The sequence below is a fragment of the Lissotriton vulgaris genome, chromosome 2_2 (assembly GCF_964263255.1).
Source record: "Lissotriton vulgaris chromosome 2_2, aLisVul1.2, whole genome shotgun sequence".
NCBI lineage: Eukaryota > Metazoa > Chordata > Amphibia > Caudata > Salamandridae > Lissotriton > Lissotriton vulgaris.
The window spans coordinates 93716943-93739001 of NC_141688.1; the positions used below are offsets into that span (position 1 = coordinate 93716943).

General features: G+C 46.9%; 1 protein-coding gene across 3 annotated transcripts in view; it reads right to left on the reverse strand.

Moving 5' to 3' along the window:
• Positions 1-21210, reverse strand: part of NRG4 (neuregulin 4) — a 210993-nt gene extending 189783 nt beyond the window's left edge. The window contains exon 1 of one of the 3 annotated variants that reach the window (XM_086959356.1): positions 21035-21210. The gene's annotated coding sequence lies outside the window, so the exon portion shown is untranslated. Of the gene's footprint in view, positions 1-20388; positions 20468-21034 lie in introns of those variants that run through there. The other 2 variants (XM_086959357.1, XM_086959358.1) reach the window with 2 other exon arrangements.
• Positions 21211-22059: the final 849 nt, after the last annotated feature.

A 22059-nucleotide genomic window follows, 5' to 3' on the forward strand; every position in this document is an offset into this window, starting at 1 on the left:
ATATGATAGCTAAAATAAAAATGATATATCAAGTATGTAAAATCTTTAAAATAATCTAAAATTACCCAAGACGTTCTATAAACACGCTATACACGAATGAAGGTCAGTGTAATTAAAATCAATTATATTACAGCATTATTGGATCATATCTCATAACTGGCATCCCAAGAATGCAGGAACTAGGTATACAGAACCTAAAATACAAATTATTCACTGGCCTGTTTTGCTGCTTTAAAGACTGCTCCTCGGCCTTTGATAGAGTTAATCGAGGATGACTATGGGCAAAGCTTGAAGCCTGGGGGATATAGACAGCTATCGCTCAGCTAGTCCATCTACAGTGCCTATGTTGACTACTCAGGGCAAAACTAATGCTTGCAATCAATTACAGTCCCTTAGCCTTTCCAGGCGCACTAGCGAACGTAGTCAACCCAGCTCAGATAAAAGCTTACCAAACTGTGCTACAGGCGCCCAGACAAGCTAGAAACACCAGGCTAAGGCTGGAAATTGGTCTAAATAGACTGGACTTGGCACTTCAGGGGACCTAATAAAATATTACATCAGAGTACTGAAAGCCCACGAAAATAATCATAAACACTCTTTAAAGACGATTTTTAGGACAGAGGGATCCCCATGGCACGCTAAGCTGGATCAAGCAATAGATTGCTTGAAAATAGAGGCAGGGAGCATGTCCCATTCTGAATAACTGTTTCTCAAAAGCAATGTGCCTGGGCATAAAATAATAGTGTGAATTAAAGACCCAGCATCCAGTGTGCGAAGCCTACATTTAAAGTTACTAATCCTACTTTCCTACTATCCCGTGGCCATAAACAATTTACAAGGTTAATCTGCTAAATCTTACCTTTTTTAATAAGGGCCTGTGGCTAAAGGTATTCAAAGCACTGCAAATTTGCTTGAAACATTAGCGCAACATAACACTTTCTTAAAATGGGTATGGATTAAAGCAGATCTAATGACTTTAGATTCTTTTTGTAATACTCTCCAATTGAGTTTTAAATGGTTTCAATGAGAATTTACAGCTCTCAAGCTAGTGTTCAAATGTTAGTCATAGGGGTACTTTACTATTACAAAGTTCCTAAAGTGGCCAGAGTGTTAAGGAGTCTCCTTCTTAACAGTTGCAATAGTACTTCCATTATTTAATGAAGATTTGCAATTGAGACATAAAAAAGGTTCTATAGCTAATAAAAGTGGGGATAGACGACGTTATCCTGTTACAGAAAATAATTAGAAAAATATCAGAGGTATAATTGATAACATATAGCTGAGCTCTGGAATTCACATATATAGCATTAACCACACAGAGAAAATAATCTACGAAATGTACATAAGAATTGCCAATTTATTCTATCAAAGGCTTTTTCAACATCTAAAGCCACAAGCCCCAAAGGAAAAGGAGATTTCATAGCATTAGCAAGGACATGACAAACAATCGTAGTGTTATACGAAGAAAATCTGCCCTTTATAAAATCAGTTTGATCGTAATGAATAATTGAAAGGAAAGGAGAATGGTAGGTAGTTAATTTGTAGGTATTGTCTATAATCATGATTAAGAAGATAGGTCTGTAATTAAAAACAGATAGAGGATCTTTGTCGGGTTTGGAGAGAACAACTATCAAGGCATTTCTAAATAACATATCTATGGTAACATTGTATGACAATTCCTGACATCATCAATATGGATACATAGATGGTCTGCAGCTGTCATTTGCTATGTGGTATCTATGCTCATGTAACATATGAGAAATTATACAGGCAGATTGTGAATTAGTAATCTCTACTGTGCAATTAAATATGTTCACCCACTCCCTCACACACCAGCCACCCCAACTTGCAAGTTATGTAATCCCATCCTAAAATTTCCGAACACATATTGGTAACAAGGCATCCTGCAACTGAGTTTAGCCACGAGATTCATGCTTCAGGTGAGTTTCCTTTGGGGAGACCAGAGTGCCAGACTTCTACGTGCCTTTTTTCAAAAGGTGTTTGGTACAGCATCCAAGGCAACACAAGCAAGTTTGTCTAATAGGTAATCCAGTAGAGCAGAAGGAAATTATTTTGACTCTACGTCACCAGGGTGTGGATTGATGCATCAACAAGAACCAATTTAAAAAGTTCCCTACAGGACAAGATTGCCTTCATAGATTAATTTCGGTATATAGGTGCTGTTGAGGAAAACAAAATATCTAACGGCGCTAAGGCCTTCGTGTCCCCTGCATGTACCCTCGACATTTTGTGTAAACCCGTTCCTCCATTTTAGTGCCCAGCCTCTGCTGTAAGTTTCACTCCTTCAGATACCCTGGGGGCTGCAGTTACATTCTTCTGACCTCGCATATTTGTGGTTGAGCCGATTCTAAGAAGAGGCCCAGCCTGGGGTGACACGATAGCAGTGTGCAAAAGAGCTATCTGCTAACCTAACAAACTACATTTGGGCCTCGAGCAGGACGCCCACAGAATGCATCTGCAGAGATAGGGCCCAGCCTTCCTGCCACCACTTAGAGATAAGCAGAGCTCATGGCAAGGGAAACCTCCAAGGCAGCTACACAAAGGACGAACAGGAAGGGCCTAACCGACCCGCGCCGCTAGTCCACTGGTATGAAGCAACCATTCTCCGACAGATAGGAGCCATCTGGATCATGCCCCAGGCTAGAGATAAAACCAGACATACTGGTCACCCTAACACCCAAGGCCCTCCCTAACAGATAGGAAGAATGTAGCCCTCCTGGAAAGTTCAGATAAGTTGCGCAAACAGGCAGCACAAGTTTTAGCTGACCACGCAGACCAACCTCTTGCATGCACCCACTCACCTATGACTCATTAAAATGAACGCCTACATGCTCATATCTTTTTTTTACTCTACTTGGAGGGCTCCTTCCTATGTATGCAAAGAATGTATAAATATTGTACTCTGTGAATAAAGTTCAGAACACTCCTGAACCCGCTTGGTGAAGGAGCTCTCCCTTAACTAGAGTTAATGCAATAAAGCCCCATTGACTCTAACACCACGGACTCTGCTCCTCATTTATACTTGACTCTTTTGGTATCTATAGAAATTATGATAGTGTAAATAATGTATTTACCACATTTATGGCGCCCGAACAGGGACGCATCCCCTTCCCCACGCGCAGGTGATGTAGGTCCAGCCCCTGCCCCCTTCTACAGCCTCGACGGACTTGAAGTGTACACGCCAGCGGGATTTCCCGCCTACTCCCTCAGGCCCACGGAGGAGGCGAACTGCGACCAGACATCCACACGAGGCGGTGAGGAAGATTGCGGAGCATCCCGACCCAGAGCCCAACCAATGAGAGGCCGAGTCCGAGGTCTTCAGAGATCCGCCATTTGAATTTGAATTTAAAATACTTGTAAAGCGCTACGTTCACCGTGCGGTTTCTTGGCGCTGTGGAGACAAATTTAGCAGAGAGAGGCCGTAAATAGCTGGCCCAGTGAGATAGGTAGGACAAATTTACAAAGAAAAGGCCTGTTTAAACAAAAAAGTTTTGAGGTCTTTACGAAAGGAGGAGTAATGTGAAGCAGATCGTATGTGGTCGGGGAGGGAATTCCAAAAAGTAGGAGCCAAAGTTGAAAAATTGGCTCCTCCCCACTTTTTACGTTTGTAACGCGGGATTTGCAAAAGTGATTGGGACGATGAGCGAAGCTCTCTGGCAGGGACGTATTCCCTAATCAAGGAAGAAATGAAGGCGGGAGCGGAACCCTGACGGGCCTGAAAAACCATACAGCCGGTTTTAAAAAGGGAACGTTCCCTGACAGGAAGCCAGTGGAGCACCTTTAGTAGGGGTGTTGAATGGTGAGAGCGGGAAAGGCCATACACCAATCGGGCTGCCTGGTTCTGAACCATCTGGAGCTTCCGAAGGCTGTACGCCGGGATGCCGTTGTACAGGGCATTGGCGTAATCCAGCCGGGAAATCACCAGAGCGGACATAATCAGTTTGAGTGCCAGGGGAGAAAAAAAGCGGGAAACAGTGCGAATAGTACGAAGAGTGAGAAAGCAAGAGGAAACAACAGAGCTAATTTGTGAATGTAGGGTGAGATGATTGTTCATTTTGATACCTAGGGTCTTGACTGTGGAGGAAGGAGTGGGGGGGGACCAAAGGAAGAGGGCCAGAATAAAGAGTTCCAGGGACTGGAAGAACCACCTGTAAGAACCAACTCGGTTTTGTCCGGGTTCAACTTCAGATGGTTGTGGTTCATCCAGTCCCTGATGAAAATCATAATAGTCTGAAAATTAGAAACAGAGTGAGAAGAAGAAGAGAGATTGAAAATGAGCTGGAGGTCATCCGCATAGTTATATACAATGACCTCCAGCTGCTGGAGTGCAAACATTAAAGGATAGATATATAGATTAAACAGTAAAGGAGAGAGAGAGGAACCCTGGGGAACACCACAGGTGACCTGAAGTGGGGTGGTCGTGAAATCCCCCAGCCGGACCGCCTGGGTGCGGTCCCTCAGGAAGGACGATAGCCAGACCAGGGCTGAGCCCTCGATTCCCGCCGCTCTGACACGTGAAAGCAAGATGGTATGGTCCACCGTGTCAAAAGCGGCGGAGAGATCGAGGAGCACCAGGGCCTGGTGTTTATTTTGGTCCATGCCCTCCCTGAGGTTGTCCAGGACCGACACCACGACAGATTCAATGGAGTGCCTGGGACAGAAGCCGGCCTGACGAGACGCCAGGCCACCATTTGCTTCTACATGGGCGCTGAGTACCGATGTAACATGGCGCTCAAGCACCTTTCCCAAGTAGGGCAGTAGAGAAATGGGGCGATAGTTAGCTGGGGCGGAAGGATCAGACCCGGGCTTCTTCAAAATAAGCACTATTGTGGCTGATTTAAGTGCGGGGATCACAACTCCCTGGGCAAGAGAACTGTTAAGGAAAGTGATCGGGGGCTGGGTGCAAACAGAATAAATCTGTTGGAGAATACGTGCCGGGCAGATGTCTGCCGGAGAGCCTGATTTAACCTTTGGGAGTATCTCTAAGAATACTTCTTCGGTAAGGGGAGGAATCGAGGAGAGACAACACTGGACAATAGGGGGAGAGGGTTCAACAAAAGTAGAAGAGGGGGGAGGGATATTGGCCTTAATAATTGCAATTTTTTCCCAAAAATATGAATTTAGCGAATCACACAAGGGCTGGGTGGGAGGGGGTTGAGGTGAAGCCCTGTCAGAATAAGCTAGATCGTTAACTATTGTAAAAATCTCCCTAGATTTATTCTCTGCCACCAGGATTTTTGTTGAAAAGTAGGCAGTTTTAGCGACTAGTATGGCTTTTTTATAATCACTTAATAGTGCGGAGTAGTGATTTTTTGATGAGGGACGATAGTCCCTTCTCCACTGCCTCTCGGCCTGTCGTACGGCCAGCTTTTGTTCCTTCAGGTCTTCGCTGAACCACCTGTTTGATTCCTGAGGTCGTCGAGTTGAAATCCGACGTAGAGGGGCTACCGAGTCGCAGCCTCCAGCGAGCCAGGTGTTGATAACGGTGGCTTGTAAGGAAGAAGATAAGCATATCAGGTTAGGAGAGGAGTTCAGGAGCAGGGAAGACAGTGAAGGGAAATCAACACGATTCCAGTTCCGCGCCCAGGTGTTTTTGGCGCGCGAGACCTTAGTGACAGAGTTGAGGAGAAGGGAGAAGGAGATAAGGGCATGGTCTGACCAGGGACAAGGAGATACAGACATGGGGGAAACAGAGATGTTGAGAGACCAGACCTGGTCTAGTATATGACCATGTATGTGTGTCGGAACATGTATGTGAGGGACCAAATTCAAGGATTGGAGTGATTCCGTGAACTGTTTAGAAGAAGTGAACTCAAGGGGGTCAGAGGGCCAGTAATTAAAATCGCCTAGCACTAAAACAGAGGCGTAGTTGACCGCCAGGGTGGCCAGTAGGTCCTGAAAAGCTGGCAGCAACAGAGGCGAGGGCTGGGGCGGATGATACATTAAGAGACAAGTAATCGGGGGAGAAAATGTAAGAGAGCGAACTACAAGATGTTCAGTGGGGGTAATGAGGGGGGAGGGAAGAGGTTGGAAATTATATTCGGACCGGGCAATTAGAGCCACGCCACCCCCTGTCTTACCCACTGGACGATCGGCACGTAAAGCCACGTAGGGAGGGGGGAGAGCAGCCAAGAGTGAGGGTAGAGAGGAATCACAAAACCAGGTTTCGGTCAGGAACAGTATGTCGGGCTTGTGAGAATCAAGCAAAACAAACCGCTCGTGGTAGTGTTTAACCGCTGACCTGGTATTGCCATTCCTGCGCAAGCGTCAAGTGTCCGATGACCAGGTCTTCAAGTTCTGCTTCCCGGTGAGTACCACTGAGAACGCATAAAGACGGGTGCATTTAATGAACATGGTAAAGACGAGTCTTCTTTATGAGACCGGTATAGTTGTACTGTATTTCAGTGCATAAGGATATGCTGTATATGTTTTGAGTCTGAAATTGTTTTAATTAGGTTTCAGCATGCCGCTGTTTTCAAAGTTGCGTAAGATAGGCACTAAAAAGGGAATGGTAGAAGAGGCAGTTAATGTCCCGCCAAGAGATACTCCCGGCCATTTTATGTATAACAAGCATGTCCTAAGCGCCATTCTCTATTTAGATCTCTGGGTAGATTACACAAAGGATCTAGAGGCTATGCATAGATGGCCTGCTACCAGCACATGGGACTCGGAATGTATTATAAGAGTAGAGGAACAATTATGGAAAAGGAAATCGAGGCCCTCGCAAAAAGAGGCCATTGAATTATGGCGCAAGGAGGCTAATAGGAGGGCCCTGAAAGAACTTAATAAAGCCGAGAAAAGCAGGCGAATGTCAGAACAGGCAAAAGAAAAAGAGTTACTAGAAGAGGGTGAACAGGTTCGAGCGGAACAAATGGATAGGGAAAGGAACGCTCTTGCTACTGGTATCTACCCTGTACTCTCAGAGGAAATTGCGGAGGAAGTTCCCCAAAATGTACCCCTTAAAATTAAACCAACGGCACCAGAGGCGTTCCTTTCCGCCTACCTAGTAGAGACCCCCCCAGCTTACATAGATGCACCATTTCCTCCGCCACCACCTCCAGAGGATCAGGACCAACTCATTCCGGACCAACAGGCCTCCCGGAGTACGGGAGGAGGGGCAGGGAGAGAAGGGGCAGATAACGAAGACAAAGATGATATTGTACTCCCTAAGTGTAGATACGACCTCGAACAGGGTAAAGGGACAATGCTCATCATTTCGAGGAGGTTACAACAAACTGTCGCAGAATTAGACGACATACCTAACATAAAAGGCTTCTTAGATAATATATACAACTTCATCAGAACTGGTCGAAATCCTGAATCTATAGCGCAGGTAAATAAGGATTAAAAACAACATTCTCTGTTTAATCATCAACTGCCTGATCCGGGAACTCGATGAGGGTGATGGGGATGTAGAAGCTGCTTTAATAGAATGGAGCGATAACATAGATGCCGGTAGACATGATAAGGTAGGACAGTAAGACCACATGGTGACCAAAATAAGAAAAAGAATATTAGCGATACGCAAAGCAGAGGAGGAGGACAAAGAGGACTCGTCCGGGGGGGGGGGGGGCGGGAATAGTACAGAAGGCACACGGGTTTCCAGGGCCTGGCACGGCACGGTAGTAGTGCAAAATGCCACCGTCCTCAGAAAAAGAGATTAGTCATGGAACAGGGTCTATCCCCTGAGGACCTGTTCCAAACAACTGAAAAAGCACTAGACCATTGGAAAGACGACGAGGCGCCCCTCACGCCACATGAAAGGAAGTTGGCCCGGTCCACTAACCAGTGGGTGTCCCAACATCGTGTATATAATCCCGACATAGTGGCCCAGATGTTCCTGAGCCTCCCACCACTCGAACAACGCTTGGCCAGTATCTATATGGTCCAACATTTGATCACGTTGTATGAGAGCCAATATCACCACCCTGGTAAACTATATAAGCTCCTGGAAGACGTAATACTAGATAGACCTCTGAGGCGGAAGCCGGAGGTGTGTTATTTGTTTGTTTGCTTTTAAAAATTGAAACTCTTCACTTGCACTGTTTTTAAAACTGCACTCACCTGCACTTAAAGCGCTCGCTTCTAGCGCCTAGCAGGATCGCCTAAATTCCCCCTGATACAGCTGACTGAGCGCTGAGACAGGGAAACTCCCCTCCAACCGCCATCACCGCTCGAAGGGTAGACACGCCCACTTCGAGGCCACGCCCCCTTGTAGTACTTAAACGCTGCCTACTAGCGCTGCTACACTCTTGTTGACCTCTGAGGCGGAAGCCGGAGGTGTGTTATTTGTTTGTTTGCTTTTAAAAATTGAAACTCTTCACTTGCACTGTTTTTAAAACTGCACTCACCTGCACTTAAAGCGCTCGCTTCTAGCGCCTAGCAGGATCGCCTAAATTCCCCCTGATACAGCCGACTGAGCGCTGAGACAGGGAAACTCCCCTCCAACCGCCATCACCGCTCGAAGGGTAGACACGCCCACTTCGAGGCCACGCCCCCTTCCCTCCACCTCAAATGTGCCGGCCATACCAGCGCAGCGGACGAGCGCAGCGGGAGCGCCTAAGGCAAGCCCGTCTGCGCCCGTCCGCGCACGACCGGGCCTAGGGCCAGACTCTATGCCGGACCCTACCGCCACAAGGAGACGCTACTCTCGTCGAGATCTCCTCAGCCTCAGACCTACTAGAAACAGCACCTGCCATGTAATGTACGACCCCAATGTCCCTTTCACTAGATGTAACATCTGCAAACCAGGAAACTTACTCCTTCCCAGTTTGGCTGCCCCACTCCCAGGCCTCAAAATAGCGACACTCAATTGTAGATCGCTTCCCAAGCACGCCCTACTCATAAACCATCTGATCGTCGATCACGATTTGGATATACTTTTCCTAACCGAAACATGGATCACCGGACATTCTAACTCCGCCATAGTCTCGGCCTTACCCCCGGGCTTTCTCATCATGTCCCAACCCCGCCCTCTTGGTCGAGGAGGTGGATTAGCCATCATTTACCGAGACTACTTCACCTGTCGATCTAGTGAGATTCAGAGCCAGGAGTCGGAGAGCTGCCTCTTCACGCTACTGCTTTCCCCGACCAACTCCCTGTCAGGCCCCCTGGTCTCTTCTCTGCCGCTTTTCTGGAAACCGTTTCATCCCTGGCCCATTTAACATCTAACTTCTTGATTACAGGTGACCTTAACATACATTTTGATGATCCACTAGACACAGGGGCATCTGATTTAATCTGTGATCTGGGTGCCCTTGGCCTCTCCCTTGCTAATTCAGGAGCCACGCACTCGAAAGGACATCTGCTCGACCCTGTGTTCTCGAACATTCCTTCCCTTCAGTTCACTAATTCCCTCCCCCTCCCGTGGACGGATCACTTCCTGGTCTCGGCCCACCTTCCAGGGTCTTTTAAGAAACCCCAAAAACCCACAACTTACACCAAGGACAGATCTTGGGCCAGACTTTCGGTGGAAAACTGGGCCATTGCTCTGGACGCCACTACCCCCAGTCTCACAGTCGACCCCGCCACTGCGGACACCCAGTTCAGAGACTGGATTTCCTCTTCCCTTGACAGCCTCATCCCCATCAAAAATCGAGAGGTCAAAAATAAGACCAAGGGCCATGCTCCATGGTACAATTCCGAACTCAGAGCGCTCCGTAAAGAGTGTAAAAAGGCCGAGAGAGTGTGGAGGAAAGACTGGCTCCATAGTAACAAAGACATGTACCACAGCGCGGTAAGACGCTACAAAACAGCCTTGAAGCTAGCCAAAGTGGCATTTTATGACAACAGAATAAAAACCGCGACAAACTCCTCAAAAGAATCATACCTGATAGTCAAAGAAGTACTAAACATCCCAACAGCACCCTCCTCTCACTCCCCCCCCCAGACAGAAGTAAGGATCTGGCCAACTACTTCGACTCTAAAATCTTGCGGATACTAGACTCCCTCCCTACCGTTAGCCCCCCTTCCCTCCCGGATATAGCGGCCTGCAACAATAGTCCACAGCTGGACACTTTCAGAGCAGTCTCCCTCACCGAGGTAACTTCCACGCTGGAGAAAATGAAAAGCGGTTCTCCCCTTGACCCAGCCCCGGTTAGATTCCTAAAAAAGGTGTCCCCCAACATAGCCCCTACCATCAAGGACCTTATCAACACTTCTCTCTCCGAAGGAACGGTGCCCCCCAACTGGAAGAACGCAGTCGTTAAGGCCCTGTTGAAAAAGCCCCAACTCAACCCGGACGACATGGCTAATTACAGACCTATCTCGCTGCTCCCATGTATCAGCAAGATGGCGGAAAAGCTAGTGAACTCGCAATTGTCCCAATTTCTCGAGACAAACAATCTCTTGCGTCAATCCCAAACTGGGTTCCGACCCGGCCATGGCACGGACACTGCCCTCCTCTCCGTCATCGAGGAGGCAAGGTGCATCCTGGACTCAGGAGGATCAGTGGCAGTGATCCTCCTGGACCTCAGTGCCGCCTTTGATACGGTGGACCACCGTGTCCTTCTACACCGCCTGGCCAAGGCAGGAATTGTGGGTACGGCGCGAGCATGGATCGAATCCTTTCTTTCCAACCGCTCCTTTCAGGTGTGGGACGGCAACTCACGTTCAGAACCACTACCACTCAAGAACGGAGTTCCCCAGGGGTCGTCGCTCAGCCCCACCTTGTTTAATGTCTATATGGCCCCCCTGGAAGACGTAGTGGCCCCCTACGGTATAAAAATAATAAACTACGCAGACGACACTCAACTAGTCGTCTCCCTGTCCCACCTGGATAATCATCCAGACAGCCTGCTGAACTGTCTCCAGGACATCCATACCTGGATGTGTGATTCTTCCCTGAAGCTGAATGGTGCAAAAACCGAGATCATGCTCCTGGGCAACAAATGGACGTCCATTCCACCAACAGTTTGGCCTGACACCTTTGGTGAAATCCCCTCACCAAAAAATGAGATCAAAACACTAGGAGTATGGCTGGAACCTGACCTAACCATGAAGACTCAGGCTGCCAAAACAGCAGGCACCTGCTTTGGTCTCCTGCGATCCGTGCGCAAGATCCTACCTCTTCTCCCCCCGCTATCCAGGAAATTACTGGTCCAGGGACTTATCTTAGCCCGGCTTGACTACAGCAACGCCATCTATCTTGGGGCACCGGAATACACCCTGGCCAAACTCCAACGCACCCAAAATGCGGCGGCCAGGCTCATCATGAACCTCCCCCCTAGAGCTTCAGCCAAGCCTGCCCTCAAAGCCCTACACTGGCTCCCTGTCCGCCAGAGAGTAGAGTTTAAAGCCCTGTGCACCACCCACAAGCTTATCAATGGAGTTGGCCCAGCCGCGCTGAGAGACATGGTTACTCCATATAAAGCCCCCAGACCCCTTCACTCCGACGCCGAACATCTTGCCACTGTACCAAAATTCAGGAAGGCTCGCACCGGTGGTCGTCGCTTTTCGGTCAAAGCCTCCATAGGATGGAACTCACTCCCTCGCAGTCTACGTCTGGAACCCTCTCACACTCTATTCCGAAAAAAACTCAAAACCCTTCTGTTTCCCAAATAATTCACTCCCTCTCCCCCTCTCCTGGTCTCCACAGATTTACAGCGCGGGGATGCCTACGGGTCACCAGGCGCTTTAGAAATCGCAAAATAAATAAATAAATAAATAAATAGATGGATGAAACTGGGCCCGGAATTGATTAATATCATTCTGGACCAGCGTCATCATTATGAACAATTCCTGTCCACTTCAATGACATCCGATCCCCATCCCAGAGGACAGTACCCTCTGCAAGAGGTCCATCCCATAAGAAAAACAGACGGCACTTTCCAGCGGGTACATGTCTATACCCCTCTGACAAAGTTAGAAATACTGGAAATGAAGAGGTTTTTACCTTCCCATGATAAAAACCCGGGGGGATTCACAGAGAAATGAAAAATATCCTCCGCATAGGAGACTATACATACCCTGATATCCTAAAGTTACTAAAGGTCTTGTTACCAGCTGGCATTTACGAGAAACTTAAAGAGAAAGACTGGGATGTGGGAGATAAAACGTTGAAATGGGTGGAGTTGCAAATGGAAGACGCAGATAGGGCACCGGGGGATGGTCTTGGTACTAAAGCTAAGGAGCTCCCCGAACTCCTTATACAAATTTTACCAAGACTATTGACGACTAAAAAGGAAGATTGGGATGCAATTTCAGCGTGTAAATAGAAACCAGAGGAAGACACAAGCGATTACTACACTAGGTTGGAGAAATGCTTCTCTGTCAACAGTGGTTTAAAAAACAGTAGTGAGGCCTACCCCCACCTTTTTGTGACAAAACTGGTAGATAACGCCCTTCCTCAGATTAGGAATAGAGTGCTGAAGGTTGAGAGTACTTGGCAAGCAAATAGCCCCTCACAAATGTTACAGATGTTGCAATACCACCAAAATAGAATAAGTGAAGAGCAGGAACAAGAAAAGAAGCGCATGAAGGATACAAAAGTGAAGGTGCTAGTTGCCCAAACAGTACCTGCAAACACGAACAAGAATGGTACCGCACCCAATAAAGGGACCTGCAATTATTGTAAACAACAGGGTCACTTTGTAAGGGAGTGCCCCGTCCTAAAGCACAATATAACTACAGGCAAAACAAAGGAACGGCCCTATACACCCAGACAGAACAACACTCAACAGACACAAGCCCCCACCCCGCAGCAGGTCCAGACACCCGCTGCCGCTGCACCTCAAATGTATCAGTACACACAGTCAGACTACCCAGAATACCAATCCTTTTCATGAAACAGCCTCGAGAGGGAAGATGGTTTGCCCCTTATCCCAGTTCCTGTGGACCAAGAGGGTCCCTATGTACATGCTCGTTTGCTGGGACAAGATAGAAAGTTTCTGATTGACACAGGGGCAAGCAGGACTACCATCAGTCATGACGAGGTCCCAGAGGCACCTCTCTCGGGCTCACAGAGTATATCCCTGGGATTTTCTGGAAAGCCGATTATTAACAAAGTATCAGAACCAGTCTCAATTGGGGTGGGTCCACTGACATGCACCACAGACCTACTACTGACTAAAACATGTCCAGAAAGTTTACTCGGTATAAAGACCCTAAAGGAACTGGGAACAGTTATCTGTTGCTCACCAGAAGGAGTAAGACTGTTTTTGCATGATTTAAAAGGACATTTCACAGTCAAAGACATTGATCCCAGACTTCAGAACGTCCCACAGTATCTATGGGCACAAGGTTCGACGACGTAGGTTACATGAACATCACACCACATGAGGTCACACTCAAAGCAGGAGTAGTCATACCCTGAATACGACAGTACAGGATCCCACCTGAGGCCTAAGCGGCCTTATTAAAAATAATTCAAGAACTCATAGAACAGGGGGTGGTGGTGGAGACAGACTCGAATGTGTGTAACTCACCCGTCCTTCCTGTTCTTAAACGCACAGACCCTCAAGCACCCCCAGTGTACAGACTAGTAGTTGACCTTCGAGAACTGAACAAATGCGTAGTCCCTCAATACCCAGTGGTCCCGGACATTTCTTCACTATTGACCGCTATTGACGCTGAGGCAACATTCTTTACGGTCACTGACCTGAAGAATGCATTCTTCAGTACTCCTATACATCCTGACAGTCAATATCTTTTTGGATTCAGTTTAAAAGGTCGAAGTTTTAGATTCACAAGAGCACCTCAAGGCTATACAGAAAGTCCAAGTGTTTACAGTCAGGCATTGAAGAGACAGCTTGACAGTATTAGTATGCCTACCAACACAGCATTAATACAGTACGTGGATGACATTCTCATCACAGCGAGGTCAGAAACTGACTGCGAAAAGGCGTCCCTCACAGTCTTACACTTTCTGGCAGACAAGGGGCACAAGGTGTCCCCTTCAAAGTTGCAGTTCTGTGAACAGCAAGTGGCTTACTTAGGGCACTTGCTGTCCAAGGAGGGTAGGCAGCTGACACAAGAACAAATTCAATTGATTTCCAACCTTTCACAACCCAAGACACAAAAAGAAGTACGTGCGTTCATAGGCCTTACCTCCTATTGTAGACAATGGATTCCCAGTGCGCCCACATAGTCAAGCCACTCATACAGTTGACTACATTGGAGGCGGCCACTTCTACTGTCCTCCCTTGGACATCAGAGCATACCCTAGCATTTGAAGAACTAAAACGGGCCTTGTGTCAAGCGCCAGTTTTAGCCACTCCTGATTACAATAAACACTTCACCCTGTTCGTGACAGAGCGGGATGGAACGGCACTATCTGTTCTTACACAAGACCAAGCAGGGAAACACAAGCCATGTGCCTATTTTTCTAGTACATTGGATCCAGTTGCACAGGCCCTACCCGCATGCCTGAAATCTGTTGTGGCCACAGCTTTGGCCATAAGACAAAGTGACAGTCCTGCCTGGACTGGAAAAAAGCATCCTGGCACCGGTTTCAGGGCATCACCCCTGGCATGGAGAGCACTGGACCCACATCTGGGCATACCTGTACCACTTGGGGTGACAAATGCAAAAACAACAATTAATGGACAAAATGCTGAACAATGGCAAACATTCACCCAGTACAGAGATCTGGGCCTAAATCCATCGTGGACTGGAAACAAGCATCCTGGGACGGGTATTGAGGCAACACCCCTCATCAGCCAGGCTAGCTTGACTCCAGTGGCATGGTGAGCACAGGACCAACATCTGGGCATACCCGTCCCACTCGGGTGACAAATGCAAAAACAATTGGTGGACAGAATACTGCACAATGGCAAACATTCACCCGAGTACAGAGATCTGGGCCTAAATCCATTGTTTTTTTGCTCCCCATGCCTTTCCAGTTCAGGCCCAGCCATTTGCAAATCAGTCTTGACCCTGTTCCCCATAGGAACAGTCCAGCCATTCAGTTGGAGGCAGCTGTCTCTCATCCATTTGGCTATGTTGGTCATGGCATTACAGAAGTTGGTTTTTTTACGTTGGAGGGGTCCTCCGTGAGTGAGTGTCATCTGTGTACTAGATTATGTTGAGTCTGTGAAATCTGGCAACGTCTGCGAGGGGATCATGTAGAAGTTGAAAAGGTTGGGGCTGCGGGATGATCCTTGTGCTACGCCGCATATGATGTCTTTCGATGCAGAGGGGAAGAGAGGAAGTTGGATGTTCTGTGTGCATCCTGTAGGGAGGGAGGTGCTCCACTTGAGGGCATCTTGCTGTATGCCTATGTTGTGGAGTCTGTTGCTGAGGGTGTTGTAGGAGACTGTGTCGAATGCAGTGGAGAGGTTGAGGAGGATCAGGTTTCTCCACAGTCGAGGAGAATTCTGATGTCATCTGTGGCCGCAATCAGTGCAGTCTCAGTGTTGTGGTTGGCACAAAATGCTGATTGAGAAGCGTCCAGTAGGTGGTTTTGTTCCACAAATTCGGTGAACTGCTGGTTGATTACTTTCTCGAGAACTTTGGCTGGGTAGGGGAGAAGGGAGATCATGTCGATCATCCTTATCATCCTGTTCCTTTGTGGCTGTTAGTGGCTGGTGAACCTCCCACCAGGCCTTCAAACCTTTCTGCAGCTCCAACATCTTGATGGGGAGCCCTCTTTCCTTGCAGACAGGCTTGAATTCAGCCACAGTGTAATTTTCCAAGCTAGCCAGCTCAAATTCCATCACTGCAGGTTTAGTCACAGACAGGCAGCAAAGAGAATAGATTTGGAAAAACTCGAATTGGTCTTAGATTATTTATGTGGGGTGGTAGTGTGACACAAAATTACAGTAAGGCACTGCACAAACACAAGTCCAAATCACCACTGCTGATTATCACTGTAGGATATTTGGTTACGGTTGAGGGGCGGTCAGGTCCATCAGACTGGAACTTCTAATTCTGCATTTGATAAGTGCCTTTTTCTCATACAACACAGCTGTCAATGTTTGCCTGGAAAAACAATTAATGGAGTAAGTCTCAATGAAGAACAAAGTGGGACATGATTTGTGTTTGGAGAGCTTATATAAAGGATGTATAAAGGATGTAAACACTTATGGCAGTAAGAAAGAGCTCTATACCCCTCCACTAGACCAGGACCACTTACTGTTCTATTGTTGTGCCCAAACAATGATGAGGGCCACTTGCACGCACAAAAGGCTACAAAGCTTTTAAACATGTAATTTGATATTTGCAAGAACCATTCTGGAGAGAAGCTTGTGATTACGCCTATTTGATAAGAACTACAGGACATCATCAAAACTCCCCACAACTATTCAGAGATATCAAGCTCGAAACTGCAATCATAGAAGACAGTGGGTCAATTGCTATTAAAGGATGCAGATTTACTCTGTAGCTCCTCAGCATCTGATTGAAATCCCCTGCATGTTATCCCTTGGGCTGGTGTAAGGGTGTTTTTTAGTCCCAAGAAACTGCCATTTTTTTCTTTTTGCTGTGAAAATGTTGCCATGAAAATATGTCTTTACATCGAATGCGCTACAACGCATTCCATTACAATGCTGTTGTTACAACGACCGCGTTGTTACAATGAGAACCATTACATCGCAAGTCATTACAACGACTTGCTGTAACGCAAGTCGTTGTAATGTAATGGTTTGCGTTGAAACAACGCGGTCGTTGTAACGACTGCGTTGTAATGGAATATGTTGTAGTGCATTCGATGTAGACAATGTCTCCCTGTTGCCATCACAGGAAGTGATATTAAAAGCCTCAAAGCCTAAATAATCCTAAGTGAAGCCTGGACATTTTCACCAAAATAAGGACAAGAGAACTTCTTTGCTATGGGCAGTTGTCCTTGAAACCACAAACATCTCGGAGAAACAAGCATACACTAGCCAACAAAGCATATGGGCACACTAGTACTTACCGTGATGCTTATTTGGAAGATATTTACTGCTAAACTATTGTTGTCTAGCTAAGAATATGTTTTAACTGTACTATGTTTTAGTGGTGAGCAATAACTGCATGCATTTTGGATGTTTAGAGGTCCAGGATTGGACTGTCCTAAGAGGGAACTGTCCAGAATAGGGAACACATTTCGAGACTGGTTTCGATGAAGCGTCCCCATGCCACCCAACCCTGAAAGCAGTCCTATGAAAGTGGCATGCACAAGGCCGCTGTGAAGAAATAATGCTCTTGAGTAATATACCTGCCCCCAGAGTATTCGAATATTACTGCATAAATATATGACTTTAAAAATTAATTACGAATCAGGGCATTAGCTACAATTAAATAATTCACATTCTTGGTGGGGTGACGTCAGTAACCCCCAAAAGCATCATAGAGAGGGTTGCTATGATCAATGGCATCCACCAGGAAAACTGTACCAAAGCACTGATAGGCCGCCCCAACAGTAAACATTCTCTGCTGGACTTCACTCTGTGTGTGACTGCGTTTATTTACCTCCCATTAATACACATATGTTTGCACAATCAGTGTCATCTTAAGAATTTAGGGAGCCCTGTGCAAAAAACATTTTGGGGGGCCCTGTTTGGAATAACTTTGAATTGTATTACCTATTTCTTTGATAATCAAAACCCTATTGTTAGAACTGGCTGTCTCTAGTTGGCAGAGGTATGCACTTCTGACAAATAGGGACACACCATTTCTAGTCAGGGCAAGGGGATCACACCCTTTGATAACCCCTGCTCACCCCCTTGGTAGATTGGCAGAGCAGACAGGCTTATCTCAGAGGCTGTGTGTTAAGCATTTATGACCACATACAGTAATAAAGTGAATACACTACAAATGGACACAACACAGTAGTATTATAAAAATAAGGATTTTTATATAAGGCTTAGCACAAGACCAAATAACAACAAAAATATACCACAATCTTAATAAATACTCTTGGAAGGAAAAATAATAGTTCAAGTGTAGTTTCTTCTTAGCACAAAGTCTTTAGTCTCAAAAGCAACTCTTCTTCTTGGAAACACAGTTCTTAGCAACAATGTAACCCACACGGGAGTCACACGACGTCGAGGCAAAGTTAATCCAAAGGTTTGGCGTCGACCGCGATGAGCGCTACGTCGAGCCCGGAGTCACACGGACCCCCAACAACACAGTACCTTAGGAAAATGAAGCACACGATGATCAGCGGCGTCGAGCAATCCGGCGTCGCGTCGTCGGTGTCGATCAGGCCTCAGTAGTCGTCGATGTCGATGTCGAGGATGCTGTTGCAAGAGTGAGCAGCGCTCACAGCGTCGAGAGGGCATGAAGTCGATGCGATCAGCAGCAGTGCAGACACGAGGTCCCTTGGAGCTGGAGCCGAACTCACTACTCACTGGCGTTGCTGCTGGCGTCGATTGGGCCCGGCGGCCGGCGTGGGGGAAGCGGGACACTGGAGCCGTTACTCCCGATGTCGAGCTGGATTCGGCGACGTCCGTCGGCGTCGAGATTGCTGGTTTCTTTCAGAGGTGCTGGATTCTCAAGTTCCAGCAAATAGCACTTTTTAGCAGATGAAGTCCTTTAGCCCTGTGACTTCAACAGGAGGCTGGCACTCTTCCAGCCCTTGGAGATTTTCTTAGCAAAGTTTGAGAGTACACACACAGTTCCTCTCTCCTGGTTCCTTGGCAAAAATAAAGAAGCAATGCAAACAGCACACTGGCAGAAGGGGTAGGCAAGTCCTTGGATCAGCAGGCTTCTTGTCCTTGGTTTCAGGGTTCCTTGTCAGAAGTGATCTAAATTCTTGGTTCAGGGGTCCTTCTCTTATACACCTTTTTGGCTTTGATCCCTTTGTCCATGCTGGGGAATTTCCCAACATCCTGGGTCTGTTGTGGGTGGAGCCAGGCAGAGGCACCTGGCCTATTCACTGAGCAGGGCTGGGTCCTCAGACGCCCAGCAGGAGGTGGAGCCAGCATTGTCACTGGCAGGAGCAGAGCTATCGGCCTCCTGGTAGGAGGTGGGGCTAGGATCGTCCATGGCAGACACAGAGCCATCAGTCGCCTGGCAGGAGGTGGAGCCAGCATTGTATCAGGCAGGGCAGGCTATCAGCAACTACTCTCCCCCTACTCTCAACGCAAATGTCCTACTCATCCCACACTGACTCATCAGATCTCTGGAGCCACCCAGCTCCTGTCACACACACACCAAACCAGCAGAAACCAGAAATAGTTAGACAAGAAAATAGCCACTTTCTAAAAGTGCTATTTTCAAACCCAGAGTCCAAAAACCATCCACACCAACGGATGCGTAATTAAACCCCGAGTTCAGGGATACCAAACTCGACATTGCACCATGCTCCCCGAGCCAGCTAGGATCATAGCATTTATAATCCTGGCAGCCCATTCTAACTAATGGAGAGCAGGTTACCTCGCAATAGTGAAAAACGAATATGGCTGTAATTCACTATTAGGACATGCCAACTTGGTCAGGCCTGTCCTACCTTATACTTACAATGCGCCCTGCCCGTGGGCCTTCCATAGGGGTGACTAACATGAAGTTAAGGGAAGGTTTAGGGACTGGCAAGTAGGTGTACTTGCGCAGTCAGCGTGACAGTACTAGACTGCACGTGGGTCTGGCAATGTCAGACCCTCAGACATACTTTTACTAGGCCGCTCTTGTGGGTGGCACAACGTGTGCTGCAAGCCCACGAGCAGCATTTGTATTTACAAGCCCTGGCACTCCTGGTGCACTAGACTAGGGACTGACAGTAAACCAAATAAGCCAAACATGGAATTCAATCAATACAGTAATTTACAATAGGGAGCACTTGCACTGTGGCACTGATAAGCAGTGGCACAGTGCCCAAAGCATATACCAGCAAAAACATCGTAAAACAGTGGAGGCCAACAGAAAAAATGGAGGAGAGACTCAAGCCAATGATGCCAGGTCTAACACCTATGTTGCCCAACAATATTGAATTATACAATAAAGGTTAAGATACAAAACTAAACTGAAGTGAACTAGAGAGAAAGTTAACTTTCCCTGGAGGCCCCTTGGAAGGGGGAGCTCCGGGCAATTGCCCACACTTTGCCCATACCTTAGAATATCTCTGTGCACAATAAATGTATCCATGTCCACTTCTATGTCCCTCTTAAAAAATATTAAATGCTTTACTGGCTGTGGTCCCTCACTCGATGCAGTAGGGGACTTCAATTATTGTTTAATGAATGGATCACTATATATTATATAAAACGTTAGACTAAGCGCTTCACAATACATTAACAAGATAGCACATCAAATCACTAAACGTTTGACAAAGAACGGAGTAAAACAGATCGGGACAGAGAACCCATAAAAACATGGTAATAAGAAAAAGAGAAACCCCAAGTTAGGTTGAAAACAGTGAACACACAATCGTCTAAAATATACTGAATCTCAAAAGATAAAATAGCAGCCCGGGTTCGTTATCGTGTGAACAGGGGTAGATGTATTCCTGACCTCTTTCTAGCTGCCCGTATTTCACGCACGCTGGGTACTGGGAGATGCCGGGTACAAATCTGAATCCTTCCGGGACATGATTCCATAAATAAACCTGGCTAGGTAGTACATTAACATGCATTATTTTTCCCGTCTTTAGTTTTGCACTTTATCTGGCACTTTATCTTTCTGGAATAGCCTAAATAATAGCGCCAAGTGTTCACGTGCTGGGGGTGTCACACGTAACATGAGCTCCCTTGGCAGCAACGTGATTGGACAGTTCCGTTGCGCCCACAAAGCCTCCTCTTCTGTGCTGTAACTTGAGGAGTGTTGGTACTTTTGCGTTTTCAATGCAAACTGACTAGTAACATCAATGGCAGACAGGGTCGGGAACCAACACCATGCATACCACACGACAATAAAGCCTGCTCGTGGCAGCTTGGGCCATGTTAAAGCCATCTTTAAGATATATTCCAACTTTAACAGGAACTGGTACATTGTGCATGCTTGGCACCTTTTTAACGCAGCCCTCGGTGCACCTGCGAGAGAGACTTTCACTTTGTACTCGCCGAACGCCATATAACTACAACTGCAGAGGCCCGTTTCTCAACAATAACCCGAAAAATCCGTAACGTTTGAAATAAAAGACGAACCGTTGTGTACTTACTGTCTAACTCCGGTCCCTGGAGTGTTTTACCCCAGCTCTTTAATCCTTTCGGAGCACAGCCCATGTGACAACAACTTGAAATCGCTACTTCCTGGCGTTAGGAAGGTGTTGCATCAAGCAAGCACGCTCCTCCCCGGGGCACAGACTCTCTCTCTCTCTTCTGCCTTAACTTTATTTACAGTAACCCTGCCGCTGCGTTATGTAACCACTAACCAAACCGGGCGTAAGAACGTTAACTCTTTCTTACGAAATTTCCTACCTCCCTGAACAGCAAAGTTTAAACCTCTGCTGAGTCATTCAGGGTATCCCAGCCAGCGATCTTGGAAAGCACATTAAGGCAATGAATGCTCAGTGACCGATTAAAACCTGTGTGTGGAGGCCTCTAGGCAGGCGAAAATTTCGGGGGGGTGGGGGAGAGGGGGGGGCGTCTTAAATTATCTCCTAATACCCAATTCACAGGAATTCTTTTTACAAACTGAGAGCTGTCAGAAGGGACCTGTTATGTGAATCTGATGTCTCTAGTTTTTGTACTTTAAGTTGTTAACAGGTACATTAGATGAATGCAGTATTTACTCTATAACGTCTTTAATGTAAAGTTTTCGTTTCTTTGAGTTGATTCATTTTTTTGAGTTGATTCATGTTTTTCTATCTTGCAACCAATATTTAAGAAAGCTTGATTGTAATATTCTTTTAAGATCAAATCAATATTATTATTTATGTATTTATTTTTGAATTGTAAAGCGCATGTCTGTCACGGCACAGGGACATCCCAGCGCTAGCAACCATGAGAGGGGGAACAGAGAGTAACAAGGTCATCGCAAGAGCCAGGTCATAGCCGCCCTTCTGAAGGTCAGATGGTTGGGGATGCTTCTGATGGACAGCGGCAGTGACTTCCAAAGGGCCGGAGCTAACACCTTGAAAGATCGCCCCCGGCTCTGAGAAAATGAGGATCCTGTACCAGATGAAGGCTAGCCACCGTAAATCCCGCGTCGGGGAGTAGGTAAGACATAGCTCGCTCAGAATTT